This window comes from Pseudorasbora parva, chromosome 1, assembly GCF_024679245.1.
Source record: "Pseudorasbora parva isolate DD20220531a chromosome 1, ASM2467924v1, whole genome shotgun sequence".
Classification (NCBI taxonomy): domain Eukaryota; kingdom Metazoa; phylum Chordata; class Actinopteri; order Cypriniformes; family Gobionidae; genus Pseudorasbora; species Pseudorasbora parva.
In genome coordinates, this window is record NC_090172.1 from 58,508,989 (window position 1) to 58,526,010 (window position 17,022).

The window sequence follows — 17,022 nt, forward strand, 5'->3', positions numbered from 1 at the left end:
ACCAGCACCAAGTCCAAAACTAATCATTTCCACCACTGATATAATACCAAATTTAGCATTTTAATAAAACACTATGTTTTTTTGTTAACCATTTACCATATGTCTTTGAGTATTGTAATAATATCGTGATATGTATCGAATCGTGATATGAGGGCAGTGCTACACCCCTACACTCTCAGATGGTACAGTGGAAGTACACATTTTTTCCTTAGGTTACAAAACATATTACTGTATCTTTATAGGTACACACTTTCCGTCCTTAGGGTACAACTGTACCATTGTTTTCCTCAGTTCAGTCCTAGTGAGTCGCTGTCCTGCAGAGTTTTGGTCTGAATCTTGGTCTATGAATCTCAACAATGGTGACATATTTAATGCTGCAATGCATGCTGGGAGCCACACGTTTTATTATACTATGATGGCTTAGAATGGTTTGAGCTAAATTCTGGAGGACATCAAATCTCTAGGACTGAACTTGCCTACCCCTGACTTAGAGGTACAAAACAGCCCCATTGATGGCCACTTGTTTTGTACTCTTTTTTTTTTTTTTTTTTTTTTTGACAATGTATTACTTACACAAAAATACAGTAAGGTTTTTAATTCATTTATAAAGCCACTATAAACTTTATACTTACATATTATATTGTTATATTATAATGCTGTCATATTTTGGGCAGGCAATTAACTCTTTCCCCGCCAGCGTTTAAAAAAAAAGTTGCCAGCCACACCGCCATAATATTTAACCAGTTTCACAAAAATTAATTAGCCCATTTAATATTTTGTTTTATGAATATCTGAGCATGCAATATAACAAAAGAAAGAGCTGACCCTCTTCTTTAAAGCTACAGTCTGTGCAACTGTTTTAGTTTATTCTTAAACACGCTAAAAACACTTAGTTCTTTCAAAAATATATGTGCTCATTAATGTATATTTACTTCTTTCAAGTGATAAAGTATTCTCGTAAGTTTATAATATGCCGTTGAAAATACATACGGGTGAGGGGTTCGAATGCCGGTCGCCATGTTGCCCCTCCATCTTGAAAGTACATCAGCCAAAGAGGGACATACCCATACATTCAAGCTTCACCTTTCGCGTTTTAACACTTGATGGCAGTCATGAACGAGGTCGAACTGGAAGCCATGTTAATCTTGGACTAAATCGGCCACCGCAGGAGTTTAAACGAAATCGGAATTGAGAGGAACAGAAACTAATATTCACTGGATGTCATACCTTTACACCGCTAGATGGGGGAAAATATCTCACAGTAGCTTTAAAAAAACCGAATACTTTTATTCTAGCTTCATGCATTCCCTTTCTATCAACACTTGAATATGGGCAAGTTTCATAAAAAAGCAACATTTTGAACAAAAAGCTGAGAAAAATATTTTTTGTGAAAGACTGTATCCAGATCAGATTCAGAGCGATGATCAAACACAGATGGAGTAGATCGAGTCCATCAACAGCTCTTAAGCTGCGTTCACACCGCACGCGAATGACGCGATTCGCGCGAGTGATTTACATGTTAAGTCAATGCAGAGACGCGAATAGGCATTCTGCGGCGCGATTCGCGCGAATGAGGCGGCACGAATGGCGCGATTCGCGCGAATGAAGCGGCAATGATCACGCGAATTGAGCGTTTTGAACGCGTGATTCGTGCGAAACACGCGAATCGCTCAAGTTGAAAAATCTGAACTTTGGCGGATATTCGCGCCGCGTTAACCAATGAGGAGCCTGCTTACTGCGGTCACGTGGTGAAGTGACGGATGGGAAACCCATAGGGGAACCCCGAGGCCAGAGTAATTTAAAAATACTACTCTATTGTGTCACAAAATGTACTTTTAATAGTTTTTCAGGCGAGAATGTAGTTGTTTAAAGCTCAAATATGTGATTTATTTATTAAGAGAGCTCCTATTTGAAAATTTGATCTGGTGTTTTCGGAGGTGTGAGACCCGGGCGATCACCGGAGCTCAGCGCTCATCAACCCTGGTGAGAGCAGCCTTAACTCGGATAGTCTTTCTGCCGACTGCCGCTGCCTGGCAGAACCCACTCCCATGACGCGAATTCGCGTCTGTTGTGTAGTGAATGTCACACGCGAATGAGCACTTTTTGTATAAAAAAAACACCGATTTGAGCATTAAACAACAATATTATCGCCTGAAAAAGTCTTCAAACTACGTTTTGTCACACATTAACAGTAGTATTTTTTACAGAAAAGAAGTCAAGTGACCCAGTCAAAATGACTAGCAGAAACCCCTCCCATGACGCGAATTCGCGTGTGTTGTGTAGTGAATGTCACACGCGAATGAAGCGAATTTGACGCGCGAATGAAGCGAATGGATTCAAAATGTTCACGCGTCCAACTTCGCGCGAATAGCGCGATTTATTCGCGTCATTCGCGTGCGGTGTGAACGCAGCATAATGCTTCAGTCCTGTAGCTCGTCCTTTTCATTCAGTAACATTAGCCAGTTTTGATGTATATGATGTTTAATGTTGATGATCGTGTTATTTTACATGTGCATATGATTACATACGATCACTTGTTTTATTGCGTCTTCCTTACATCTGTTTTGATCAGTAGATTCTGTACTCATGCAGAAGTAATAGCGCCCACTAGTGTCTAACACTGGAAACTCTGAAAATTCTGCGTTTGTCGGGGAAAGAGTTAAATTACTTCACTGTAAATAGAAAAGCCTAATCATATCACTGCTAAATACCTTTTAAGTATTGTGATGTTCTGCCATGTTTCTCACTGACACGCCCCCAATTCATAAAGATCGGGGCTTAAAGTGGGGGTGAAACACTCAGTTTCAGTCAATCTCATGTCAATCTTGAGTACCTTTAGAGTAGTATTGCATCCTTCATATCTCCGAAAAGTCTTTAGTTTTATCATATTTATAAAAGAAATATAGGCTGTACCGAGTCTTTCCGGAAAAAACGAGTGTCTGGAGGCGTATCGTGTGGGCGGAGCTAAAGAATGACGAGCGCGCACAAAGCGGAGACGTCCTCAAGCGTGGAGAAACTCATGGCTATCGATCTCACCTAATACAGATATGATCCAGAATCATTCGGAGGCTGAAATAAATTAAACAGGAGAAACAGCAACATCAGGACGTCCGTCTCTGTGGTATGTACTGTATTTAGTGGCCTGTCAACATTTGTGTGTCTTTACTCGCAGTTTATGAGGACATGATTCGGTTTATGGACTATTGTATGCGACTAAACCTTAGCAGTAGCAAGCAAAACGGTTTTGCACGTCAGACTAGTGTAACGTTATACATAGAACAGCAATGGAGTAACGTTAGCGCATTTGAATGACGAAGCACGCAATCGTGTCGTTTACTGAAGTTTACTCACGCGACGATAGCCAACAGCAGAGACATTTGAAGCAGTTTTACTCACCGGCTGCTTCCAAAGCAGGACCGAACCTTTATCACTGGGACCGCTCCGTCAAAAACACACTTCTTTGGTATGATTTGGTGAAGTCCTGTGACCGCAGTGACCGTGGAAATCCACTTTGCGACGCGACTGAAGCGATGTTGTGAAGCTTCCCGTCATTTCTGCGTTCAAATCGGTTCAAATGCAGCGCTGCCTTCCCGGAATGCTGTGCTGAAGCGTTGAAGTCGCTTGATGTCACTCATAGGAATAAAGTGGAGCGCGGCACGGAGTGTTTATGGGCGTGCATTTCCTCTCTCGCTCTAGTCACGCGCGCGCACCCTACCGGGAGAAGAGCCCGTACGGCCCATACAAGGACCTTCTGCTCTAGTAACGTCAAGTCGACCCATACTCGAAAAAAACTCTCCGAAACTTGTGAGAAACCGGAAGGAGTATTTTTGACACGGAAATACTTTATCAAACGTCCAACATTAGTTTTAACTTTGTCTATGTTTAGGATGGGAATCCAAGTCTTTAACAGTGTAAAAAGCTCAGTATGCATGAAACAGCATTTCACCCCCCCTTTAAAGAAAATCCTAAGCTACCCTCTGGCAGTATAGTGTGCATACACTTAGATATCTTAAACTGTGTCTGAAGATGAACGGAGGTCTTACGGGTGTGGAACGACATTAGGGGGAGTCATTAATGACATGCATTTAATTTTTGGGTGAACTAACCCTTTAAAGTAGAGCTGCATGATTAATTGTTAAAAGTTCTCGATTCGAACACACACACAATCTCATAAATGACAATGATTTGGCCATGTCTATTAAACCTTTGACAATCACACTGAACATTCAGACCTGAGTTGAACTGTATTGTTATTTTATTTTATTAAAGTTTATAGTTTGTATTATAAACACAATTCAGAAGTGATCAAAAAAGTAAATCACCCTTCTGAAAGTAACTCCGGGCTTCAAATGAAGATTGGATCGATTACAGCGTTACTCCACCAGGTGGAGACATGTGACTGTCCAAAAAATGTATTTGTAATTGAATCGTTTTTTTCAAGAGATTTGTTCAAAAACGCAGATTCATCCAGTAATGAAACAAGTAATGAAACAATTTATAAAAAAACATATGAATTCATATTAATTAAACATTTTAACATAGACTGCAGTGAGAAAATTGTGATCTCTATATTTTCAAATAAGGATTGTATCAATTACATCATTACACCAGTAGGTGGTGACAATGAGCGACTGATAAAACGTGTTTGTTGTTAAAGGGATAGTTCACTTTAAAATGGAAATTCTGTCATCCTTTACTCACCCTCAAGTTTTTTCAAACCTGTATGAATTTCTTTCTTCAGCTGAACACAAGAGAAGATATTTTGAAGAATGTCAGTCACCAAACAGTTAACTGGAGCCATTGACTTCCATAATAGGAAAAAAAATACCATGGAAGTCAATGGCTCCAGTTAACCCCTGTTCTAGGTCACTTATAAAATATTAGCATATTTTATTAGCATATTATATTAGCATATTTTAAAAAATGAAACGGATCTCTTGTTTCTAAAAGTGTGTGATTAATATCAGAAAAGCTGAACAGTATTGATTTGTCTCACATTGCTGATACACCCTCTGTACTTGCTACCTGAACTCTGGTAACCTCACTCAACCATCCCAAAAGCAACCACAGAGCCTCGCCCCACCCTAAACCTCTGAGGAGGATTCGCCTGTCGCTCTGCTCTCAAGCATGGGATCTCATTACAAATCAATTGTCTCTCTTATTAGACACATGCTCACTTTATATGTGTATAACATTGTACATTAAGCGCCTATTTCTTGCTTTAAACAAGACTGCGTTGAGAAAAAAATGAGTTATTATTGAGTTGTTGTTTCTGCTCAGATATGAGGTTTAAGCTGACCTCTTCTCCATTGTTTTACTTGGTTCAACATCACTATTTCTTTTCGCATGGATGTGACTTACTTGAAATAAGGAATGGATGTGTTGCTCATTCCACTAGATGGCAGCACACACTCAGGAAATGAGGGTTGTTCAGATTCCTTTGTGTTGGCAGCACAAAACTCTGGCCTGTTTCTTCATGCCCAACGTGAAGACAAACAAAACATGCCAGTGCTGATGAGCATGTGAGCTCAGCGTGTGGAATTACACAGAGAATGTTCCTTCTGTTTATAACCCACTGTGTTGATTTTGCCCACGATTTGAGACAAATTTTGCAAATCCTAAAAGATTCCTCTGATCCTAGGCTAAAATCTGACGTCTTTGGTCGTTAGTTTGACATGTTCACCGACAGCAGATTAATGAGCGCTGCGATCAAATTTGACCTCAGACGTAATTCTGGCAGTGTCAGAAGGTTTGGCGCACGATCCTGCAGTGTGACTTCTCCAACGACAATCGTCAAATATCTCGGTTTTTCAAGACAAACTACGACCAAAATGAGCGCTTGAGAGCTTTGTAGACACCATTTCAGTCCTGTGTGTAAGCAGGGGAAAACCAGTGTTTAATAAGTTACACAGGTCTGGACATTTAGCATGTTCAGGTGCTTGTCCTTCAGACAAGTAAATCGTTCATTCACTTGTCAGAGTAAAACATTTGCTTGTGTGTGTGTGTTTGTGTGTGTGTGTGTGTGTGTGTGTGTGTGTGTGTGTGTTGTAAATATCATTTTTTCTGAAGCAACATTCTCACCAGTGTTCAATCTTTGACATATTTAAATATTTAAATCTGCATATTTGTGAAAATGTCCCTTTATAAAGGACATTTTTCCCTAATCTTATTAAATATAGGCTATGCTTTAGGTTTAATTTTATATTGTTAAATTTGATCAAATACATTAAATTAAAAGACACTATGAGAGCTGTTACCAATTAAATTAAATAATTTACACTGAAAAATTACATCGGCTAAACTCTGAACACATCTTCCCTTCTTAAGAATGACTTCAGTGCCGTTCTTTGTTCTTTTCTCAGAGAAAAGCTTAACTCCAAGTCTTCCAGAGTCGCGGTCAGAGCTGATTCGAAAGACCGCCGTTCACCAGTTTCTGTGTTTACTAGAAGCACGCAAACGCAACTCGGACGTCATTATGTTAAACTCCGCCCATCGACTCTATACATGATGTGATTGGCCCGACCAGAGTTTGGCGTTTACAGCTCAGAAGGGTATTGAGAGTTGCTAGAAGACACTCGCGGGCAGATTAGATTTGCTGCCGCTAGGGTGCGTCTAGATTTCTAGGCTACTTAAAAGCATGAAACAGTCTAAATTCAGTTTTGTACAAGGAACAGTTTGGTACTGTATTGTCGCCGCGTGATGTCCAGTGAAAATCTTAAGGCATGACTGTTGATTTCCGCTTTTTGTGTGTGGTTTTAACAACAAAATTTTTATTTTCTCCTTCTACAGGGTTCACTGTTTCACCGTGGCTGAGATTTGGTTGGCCAACATGAGCATCGGTCTGGATGAGTCTATGAATCACGGATCCAATGAAACTCTTAGTGCCTTTTATCAGCCAATGGGAGATCAAGACACACTTCATGTGGACCAATGGGATGGCTGGATTCCATCCGTGGCTGAGAGGACAGAGGTCAGTTGGCATGAACCTGTTGAAGATTAAGCTGTCTGCTATAATACACAAAGTCAATCATGGTGATAAAAGTATTTACATTCAGTCATTTTAATAATTGTAATCTTATGCTGTCTGTGTCTTTGTAAAAACGAACAAAAACACTAGAAAACAATGGGGTCAGTACAATTTTTTTTTCTTTTAAATGTTGTCTGTTATGCTCACTAAGGCTGTAAATACAGTAATATTGTGAAATATATTGTAAAATGTAATTTATTCCTGTGATCAAAGCTGATTTTCAGCATCATTACTCCAGTCTTCAGTGTCACATGATCCTTCAGATTATATTTAACGTTACAGTATGAGACTGGTAGAATAAATTGCCTACCTATTCTGTACAAACTATATCCAGTTTTTCAACTTCATGTTATGTCATTGTCATAACCAGGTAAACGGCTTACTTTTACTTTTACACGGCATAGATGAGAGCTGTTAAGCAGTGTTTACATGGAGCAAACCACAGGAATGCACAACCAGTTCATCCGCATAGATAATGAGTCCCATCTTAAAGGGACAGTTCACCCAAAGATTACTATTTTGCCATCACTTATTCACCCTCAAGTTGTTCCAAATCTGTATGAGTTTCTTTCTTCTGTTGAACACTAAAAAACAAGATATGTGGAAGATCAAACAGTTGACAGTAGCCATTGACTTCCATAGTAGGAATTATTATGGAATATTCAGCCTGTAATTGATTATGAAAAAAAGTCAAATTGAGAACATTAATTTGAAGATTTGAGGGTTGTATGAGGGCCTACAGTGTGTGTGTGTGTGTGTGTGTGTGTGTGTGTGTGTGTGTGTGTGTGTGTGTGTGTGTGTTTGTGGAGGTGTGTATTTTATGAAGGTGTTGATGTGCAGCACTGGACATGTTGATGATAGATTCATGGCTTTGGCTTTTAAAGGGTTAGTTCACCCAAAAATGAAATATATGTCATTAATGAAAATTATGACATACATTTCATTCGGAAATCATGAATCGATTTGCGTGTCAAACTGCTGAAATCGTGTGACATTGGCGATCTGAATCGATGAATCGATATGCTGATTCATAACCGTTTGAATCTTTATTTGAGGATTGAAAACAAACCCGGAAGAGAAGACGATGCTGAATAAAGTCGTAGTTTTTGTTATTTTTGGACTAAAATGTATTTTCGATGCTTCAAGAGATTCTCATGAACTAACTGATGTCTCATATGGACTACTGTGATGATGTTTTTATTCCCTTTCTGGACATGGACAGTATAGTGTGCATACACTTAGATACACTCTCAGACTAAATATAAAATATCTTAAACTGTGTCTGAAGATGAACGGAGGTCTTACGGGTGTGGAACAACATTAGGGTCAGTCATTAATGACATACATTTCATTTTTGGGTGAACTGACCCTTTAAAGGCTCACTTCCACTGCTGTTGTGGCATCAGACGAGAGAGGATAGCGTTTGGTTACCTCTCAGCTGCTCTCATTCACTCTCTAAGTGCAGTCTGGGATTTGAATTACAGTGATTGATTTATTTAATGATGTTAACCATGCAAAGAGGTCTCATGGATTCCTGTTCTGCTGTGTCTGGTCTTACACACACACACACACACACACACACACACACAGACGTTATTATGCTTTTTTACATGTGCAATGTCATGTCTTTAGAATCAATGATCAGGACCCCGACGCAAAGAGGTCTTGCCTGACTCTGAAGGGGATTATTCTGCGATAACAAAATAAAGGTTTTGGGCCTTCGGTTAATAAAGGCCTTCTGAAGCTAATCGAGTTTGTGTAAGAAAAACATCCATATTTAAAACTTTTAAAACTCTCATTTCTGTCAATAGGGGTGAGGGGGAGATTTGAGGGAGGATTTTTCAGGCGTGACTTTTTACTGCGCCGAGCCGAAGTACTCTCAGAAGTGCTATTCCGCCATACATTATAGTAGGGCTGTGTATTGCCAAGACTCTGGCGATACGATACGTATCACGATACAGGGGTTACGATACGATATATTGCAATATATTGCGATATTGTAAGAGAGGCAATATATTGCGAAATTTCTTTTTTGTGTGTTTTTGTTTTTTATAATTTAAAAGAATAAAGAACACAACCATAAGCCTAAAACACGAGACAAATTATTTTATTTAATTAATACAGTATAATTTATATCACTAATCATATGCAATGTGCAATCTAAGTTAAGGGAAATGTAAAGTGACTGCAGGATTCTTTATGTGTAAATGTTTTAAAGGTTCACAGTATAGCAGTATAATGGCTATTTAACAACAGAAAGTGCAGTCCATTTCATGACTGAATGACTGTTTGTTTTATATTTAACACAGCAGCCCCGATCACACAGAGCGCGTTTTTGCAGCGAGAGGCGCCTTTTTTAATGGATTTCGGTTGGCAGAGAGCGTTATGCGCGTTGCTTATGCGCCCTGGGCGCCTCGCGTTTAAACCGCTTGCTGCGCCTCGCGTTTTTGAAGGAGCGCTGCGAGCGCATGAAGTTGAAAAAAACTCAACTCTGAGCAGAAAAGCGCGCAACATCATCACGCTTATGTTCTGTTGTCCAAACGAATGAATGAAGAGGCGGGCCTTCCGTTGTGTTGACCGTTACATTGATTTGACTGACAGTACAGGTGATTCGGGGGTTGCCTAGAAACATTAAAGCGCACTGCTCATTTTTGAATGAATAAACGCCGACCAAAAAAGGGAGTGCAGTGAGCCTAAAGCTGTTTTCTATAAAGCAGTCTATTGTATAAAGTGCTATTTCAGGTAACGTTACTGAGCTGCAGAGCTGGTGCATCCATATCCATATTGCTATTATCTTTCGTTCTCCTGCCACCGCTGTCAGTTTTGCTGTGTGTTTATTTTGTTACTGAGAGGAAAGCGTGCAGTACATTCTATCGAAACGCTTCTCAGCAGCGCGGGTGACGTCAGGATGTTAAGCGAGCTCTGTTTCAATGTGTTTCCCGAGTATTAGATTATAACTTGGCCTATTTTGCAAAAAAAATTATTCTTGTTGATTTCCTTAGTGGCTTCTTTTTAGTTGAAGCCAACATGAGTCCTCACTTCAGCTCTGTATACTGGAGTGGAATAATTCTATCCTCTTGAGAGCTGGGTTTGCTAATGTAAACACTAGCGATGCACTTTCACCTTGCGCTTCTCCGGCTCCGCGTCAGTAATGCGTTCTGAGATAACACTGCCATCTAGCGGTTGGGTGTTATACAGTCTGTGGTTTAAACCGAACACAAAGCCACGAATCTTGGATGTAAATAAATAAATATATAAATATCGATACGGCGTTTTTGAGAATCGATACAGTATCGCCAAACATAATATCGCGATATTCACGTGTATCGATATTTTCTTACACCCCTACATTATAGTTCTCCTTTTTAATCTGCTTAGAAAAGCGCCACGTTTTATTTTGTGTCACCATACTTGATCGTTCAGCTATTCGTGTAACTGTATTTAAATAGGGGAAACGTGGAGGTGTTTGGTCACTTCTAACTTGATCTCTGTTTGGTACCATAGTGAATGAACTGGGCTTAGTGGGCTAAGCTAAATGCTATCAGATCGTCACCGCACGTCAGAGAGATTAAGAGCACGCACTGAGACGAGAGAGGTGTGTATCAACTCGGCTTAGTTAAGGGAATAACATAGTCAGTGGCATCCAAAACTACCACTGTATGGACACAAATATATTCTTTTGTGCTAAAGTTATGAACGTCATACAGGTTTGGATTGACATAAGGGTGAGTAAATTATGACAGAATTACAATTTTTGAGTGGACTATCCTTTTTAAATCTCTGCATGATAACCCTAAATTAACATTTTCTGTTGTGTAATCCAAATGTTGCGAATGAGTTTGCTTTACATTAAACAGTGAACTCAAACCAGTGCTGGAAGTGGGAAGACCAGCAATTATTCGCTTTTCTGTTAAAAGTACCGGTATTGCGCATATCAGCAGCTTTCACAAACTGATTCTGAACCCACTCGACAGGGTCTGTCCCGTCGCTCTCACCAGGCAATGACTGTTAGACACGCAAGCCAATGTTGTGACTATCAGCAGTGATTTTGGAGCATGATGTAGTTTAATCTGGCCTAGAACCATCCATTTAGGTTGGAAGAGACATCAAATCAAACTGATACATGAAATATTAAACAAAATCTTGTTTTTGCTAGTTTCAGCACGACGCAGTTATCATATTCACATCCTGCTCCACATTGTTTAAATAGTAAATGCACTCGTGCCCATCTGTTCCCCGGGCATGCTTGTGTTCAGGCGCATTGTTGACGAGCTGAAAACGACTGTGCCATTGACCAATAGTGCAGTATTTTTTGTAAGGGTGTTTTAGTAATATGTGTCTATAGGCTGGTACACAACGTGTGCACACTATGCCTATTACACACACGGACACGCAGCAGCACACAAACATGTCAAATATTAAAAATTAAAGGATTCCTCTCTGGAGAAGCGTTCAGTCTTTCCGCATATTTTTTGCCAGTTCCTTCATGGTGCAAGCACAACTGGCTTTTAAAGGGACTGGGAGATGAGACTCTGATTGGTTTATTGCACGTTACGCTCAAAACACTCCCATGACTCATTAAGAGACGAGGCACAACCCTTTTGGATCCTTTTAACGTCGTTAAACTAGAAAAAGTGGACACACCGTAAGTGCACCTGCGCTTCAGATCATGCACTCCAATCCTTCAAATAGGGTCCAGTGTGTCATTGGCCAAAGAAGGAATGTGGTTCATGTTTTTGCCAGTATATTATCTTAGAGAGGATTGTAGATTTTCAGTGTATAAGAGTTTGATGTGTAATCAATCAATCAATCAACTTTATTTATATAGCGCTTTTACAATGACGATTGTTTCAAAGCAGCTTCACAGTGTTAAACAGGACAATATTGCAACAAAATTTGATTTGGATAGTTTATGGAATTAAATATGACCTAATTAATTAATTTGATGTGTATATTTAGTTGAATAACTTGAAGAATAACTAGTTGAATAACTAAGGATCATAATTTTAGTGTCCCCAACTGAGCAAGCCAAGCCAAAGGCGACAGTGGCGAGGAAACAAAAGGCATGGGCATGATGGAGAAAAATAAACCCTGGGAGAAACCAGACTCAGTCTGAGTACCAGTTCTCCTCTGGCCTATTATTAAACAGTGGATGATTATTATTCTGGCAATCTTACAGGTCATAAATCACATTAGATAGGAATATTCAAACATTTTGGGTATCACTCAAGAGACGGGTTCATTTAGGATGGCGTGTCGTTTACACGAGTATGAATAAAGATCGGAGTTATTGCGCCGGAGACGGGTTTATTGAGGATGACGTGCCAGTGAGGCAAATTCAGAGGAGACACCAATTGTGTAAGCGAAATGGAAGGTGCTGTGAAAGTCTGTCCTTCATGGAATGGAGAGATGACAGGAAGCTTGAATCTGGACTGGGCCGTACAGCAGGGTGAAGTGAATTAGATTGGGTGAGAGAGTTACTGCAGAGTTTCTGGTAAATGTATGGTGTCATGCATCTATCAGGACATTGTATCAATCACCATGACAAGACTGTCAATCACCTGTCATCTCTTCACAGTGTCACCTTTGCACATACATGCACACGACTCTCTCCTTCAGTGTCTTGAATGACACATAATAACTCCTAAAGACTCCGGTCTGTTACCATGTTCACACCAGTGATGCGCGGGTCAATGTATAAACAAACCCGCACCCGACCAACGTTTTCAACTATCCCGCCCGCAACTCCGACCGCAAAAAAAGAGGAGAAAATATTGTACACGACCCGCATTTTTGAAAAGTAGTAAATGCTCCCTGGCATATTATTCATTAATCCAGCCTGTGGAGGAGAAATGTTTCAGGCCCTGACGTGCGCTTAGAGGTGCGGTGGCGAGAGCAGCAGTTCTTGAGGCGGCCCATTATTGTCCATTTCAGCTCTAGATGCATATTATTGATGAACGCGATGTTTATGTTTCGACCCTGCGTCGAGAATTCATCAGAGAGAGAGCCCACGGTCATTCGAATATACTCGAGGGTTTCTACTGATAGAAAGCCATATGCTAATCGCTGAAGTAACCCTTTAAGCACATAGGATTGTAAGGGATACCTGCGATGATACCATCATCTACGGGACAGTCTTGGATCTGTGGACTTTTCATATCAAGTTCATCCAGAACAATGTTGAGCCCATCTTAGGTTGGTTTGTTTCTCCCCAAAGCCTGCAGAGACTGGTATTTACGCGATTACATTTACAGCTGTTCTTTCTGGTATGGTCATTGTTGTTTGGGTGATTTATACCTGGTTTATATTGTGTCTATAAAAAGAAATAAGTTGGTGGTTCCTTCCCTAAAACTCAGACTCATAGCAGTATTAAAATTAAAGTAGTTAAGGCAGTGTTGAACATCAGTCGGACACAGTCACCATAAAGAACTTCTGTTTCATATTACATGGATGGATGGATGGATGGATGGATGGATGGATGGATGGATGGATGGATGGATGGATGGATAGATAGATAGATAGATAGATAGATAGATAGATAGATAGATAGATAGATAGATAGATAGATAGATAGATAGATAGATAGATAGATAAGACGTTATTTTGCTATTGGATTCATCTTCAACTTTGGCACATTTTCTGTCTGTTATCAGTCATGTCCATCAACAATTAACTTAATTATATGGTCTTGACGGAAGTAGAGAGAGGACGGAAGGAAGGAAGGGAAAGAAACAAAAAAGCTGAGTAAGCTGTAGGAATGAGAGTGGGTGGATATCCTGTGCACACCTCCTCTCAGCGTGGAGAAAAGAACATGATGTCACTCTGAGAGGAATCATGGGGCTGATGTCACACATTCATCCCACCTGTGTGTGTGTGTGTGTGTGTGATGACTGACTCCCTGGTGGTACTGAAGAGGAGAGTGTGTGAGATTGAGTGAGAAGCATGAATAAACTGCAGAGAGCGAGACTTCATCCTTTATGTAAGTTTGACTGTGTTTGTGTGTGAATGTGTGTGTGTGTTCAGTCTGACAGGTACTCATGAATGTTTCCTATGTGTAAATGTTCTGTGTGTCCTGAGGGGTTTCTGGGACTGTACAGAGGAAGCGATGTATGCCTGAGGCCCAGCTAACCATGAGAAGAAGGAGAGCGGAGCGCAGGTGCAGAGATAGAAGAGGGACAGAAAGAGGACCTGAGGGTCAAATACTGCCAGTGTGTCTAACAACACCAATATAAAGCAGTCGGCCCTTAAGTTCAACATTAACTTATACTTTAATTTTTTGTTGTCTCAGGGAGTCAAGAGATTTTCCTATGAGGGTTTATTCCTATAAATAGTTTTTTTTCTTTCTTTCAATTTATGAGTAAAATTAAAGTCTGTTGTAAACATAAAGTATCGTCAAGTTATGTTTACCACAAGCTTTATAAAAGGAAAAACCCCACTGGAAAATCTCAAAGGAATCAGCGGCGTCTTAGTCGTCATCCCCGCACCTCTCTTCTGACCGCACATTTGACAAGATGCAATATTTGTCAGTGATGCTCAGGATCTGACTTTTGATGGAGTGTGTGCAACACTTTATGGAGCAGATCAGACACTTTTAATTGTAGTGTCTGTTGTCTTAAAGGGGTACTTCAGCGCTGGGAAGATTAATCTGTATTTAAGGCAAGGCAAGGCAAGTTTATTTACACATTTCATACCCAGTGGCAATTCAAAGTAGCCTGACGTGGTCATCCTCAATTCTAGTCAGAATATGAGTCTGAAACTGCTCCATTGGGCTGTGATTATGGGGCGTGTTTCAACCCAACCAGGAAAGACCTCGATTGGATAAACCAAAAACCAATCAGAGCAACGAAGCAACGCATTGTCAAATGTCAGCATAGTTCAACTGCACAGTGTTGCCAAGTCCGCGTTTTTTCCGCTGGTTGTTTTCTATGTCCGCGGGTTGAAGCGGCTATTATGTGATATAGACCCATGAGTGCGAGTTTTAGCAGGCAACCTTGCCAAAATAACACACATTTTATTCTCCAAATACCATTTTTCCCCCGGAGAACCCCCCGAGAAGCTATTGTTTAGGGCTAGTAGTTGGCAGGTTTTGTTGTAAAAACTTGGCAACCCTGTCTGCACGCACGCTGGAATAAACGATCTTTGCCGGTGTTGTAAAAAAATAAAAGAATTTAATGATACACAGGGTACTTACCCAAGATGATCATCATTTCTGAGAGAAATTGTGAAGGTGATGCAGATACAAACAAGCTCTCCGTTTAGGATTCGAAACAAATATAATCCAAGCTCCTTTGATGACGTGATGATTATGTTACTGTTGATCATCTGTCCGTCATCACCTGAAGCTGTCGGGCTCGGGTCGGGCTCAGACGTAAATATTTTAATGCCTGTTGGGCTCGGGTCGGGTTCGGTCTGACGCAGGCCGGGTTCGGACAGAAAAATGCGGCCCGATCCGCACTCTATCCCCCATGCGCAGGTTGAAAACGTGGAAATAGCTCCCTCTGCTGGCTGTAGTCTTTAGCCTTTGGCCAAAAATTCCTTTTTTCAGGAATTTTTCCAGAAATAAAATGCATAAATCTCTTGTCTCAGGGGGATCTGAGGGGGGAAGCACGATCAGTCGAATATACTCCAGGGTTTCTACTGATACAAAGCCATATGCTAATCGCTGAAGTAACCCTTTAAACTAATTGGATGGTTTTATTGCTATAAAAAAGCAAAACGACAGGTGGGGATGGTGCCAAGTGATGTAAAGGTGTACGGCTGAACACAGTGTAACTTTGGTAACAGACTACACACAGGGCTTATATTAAGCCTCGATTAGACCTTGGTTTAATTAGGACATTTTATAAACACCTTAGAGAAAAGAGTTACTGCTGTGCGTCTTGAAACAAAACAATGGCACTGACTGACATATTTTATATGTCATTTTTTAGATATTAGGTACTAGTTGCTTTCAGTTAACATGCATTTTAGTCTGAGACTAGGCTTAAAGTTGTCAGGCTATCACCAGACCAAGCTCAGTTTAAGATTGAACATTGGTAAAGGGAGTCTGCTCTGTATTTTCTACTGCACAAGAGGCGTGATCAACGGGCATAGTTTAAATGGGTGTATGCAATTGGATATTCGTCATTGTGTTAAACCCGCCAATAGAACGCCAGGTGGATAAGCCGTTTTGTGATTGGGCCTTGCGAATTTGTAACAGAAGCAGTATAAAAATATGTACAGGTTTCCAGCCTGAACTACAGGACGAAATCAAATTGCCTGCAGATTGGACTGGGTTTTCCCAGTCTAGGCTTAAAGGGAAAGACCACCAAAAAAATGAAAATTACCCCATGATTTACTCACCCTCAAGTCATTGAAGGTGTTTATGACATTCTTTTTTCAGACGAATGCAATCAGAGTTATATAAAAAAATATCCTGTTTTTTCCAAACTTTATAATGGCAGTAAATGCATGGCAACCCAAAATTTGCGAAAAGGTCCCAAAATGTGCATCCATTCATTATAAAAGTACTCCACACAGCTCCAGAGCCGCTCTGAGATTCGCTTCATCAGCATTTTACCACTTCATTTGAGAAACTATCGTCATTTCATAAACACAGAAACTCAAAGGTCTTCACGGCAGCCTGTCAAAATAAAAGTTCATTTTAACTTGAAATTGTGACAGATATATCACCGTTGTACAGAAGAATTTAGCTAATTCTCAATACAAACACTAATAATAATACATTATTATTACAACTGTTTTTAAAATAAAAGTTTGATTAATTTTATATCATTAAAATATAAATTAAATGAATGTTTCATGCCTTCATTTGATTGCCATTTTTTTCTGAAATAAATAAAACAACTTTTCTTCAAAATTTTAAATAAATAAATAGTAGTTTCTATGAATTCATTTATTGTTATTCATGTTTTTTTATTAAAATTAAATTAAACCATTAAAATGGAATGCAGGAATTTGGTGAAAATAAAACTGTAATTGATTAAATAAAATAA

General features: G+C 39.9%; 1 protein-coding gene across 1 annotated transcript in view; it reads left to right on the forward strand.

The window, feature by feature from the left end:
* Nucleotides 1-6,868: 6,868 nt before the first annotated feature.
* The window catches only part of kdm6ba (lysine (K)-specific demethylase 6B, a), a 125,431-nt gene continuing 115,277 nt past the window's right edge, over nucleotides 6,869-17,022 (forward strand). The window contains exon 1 of the mRNA XM_067446659.1: nucleotides 6,869-6,970. The gene's annotated coding sequence lies outside the window, so the exon portion shown is untranslated. The remainder of the gene's footprint in view (nucleotides 6,971-17,022) is intronic.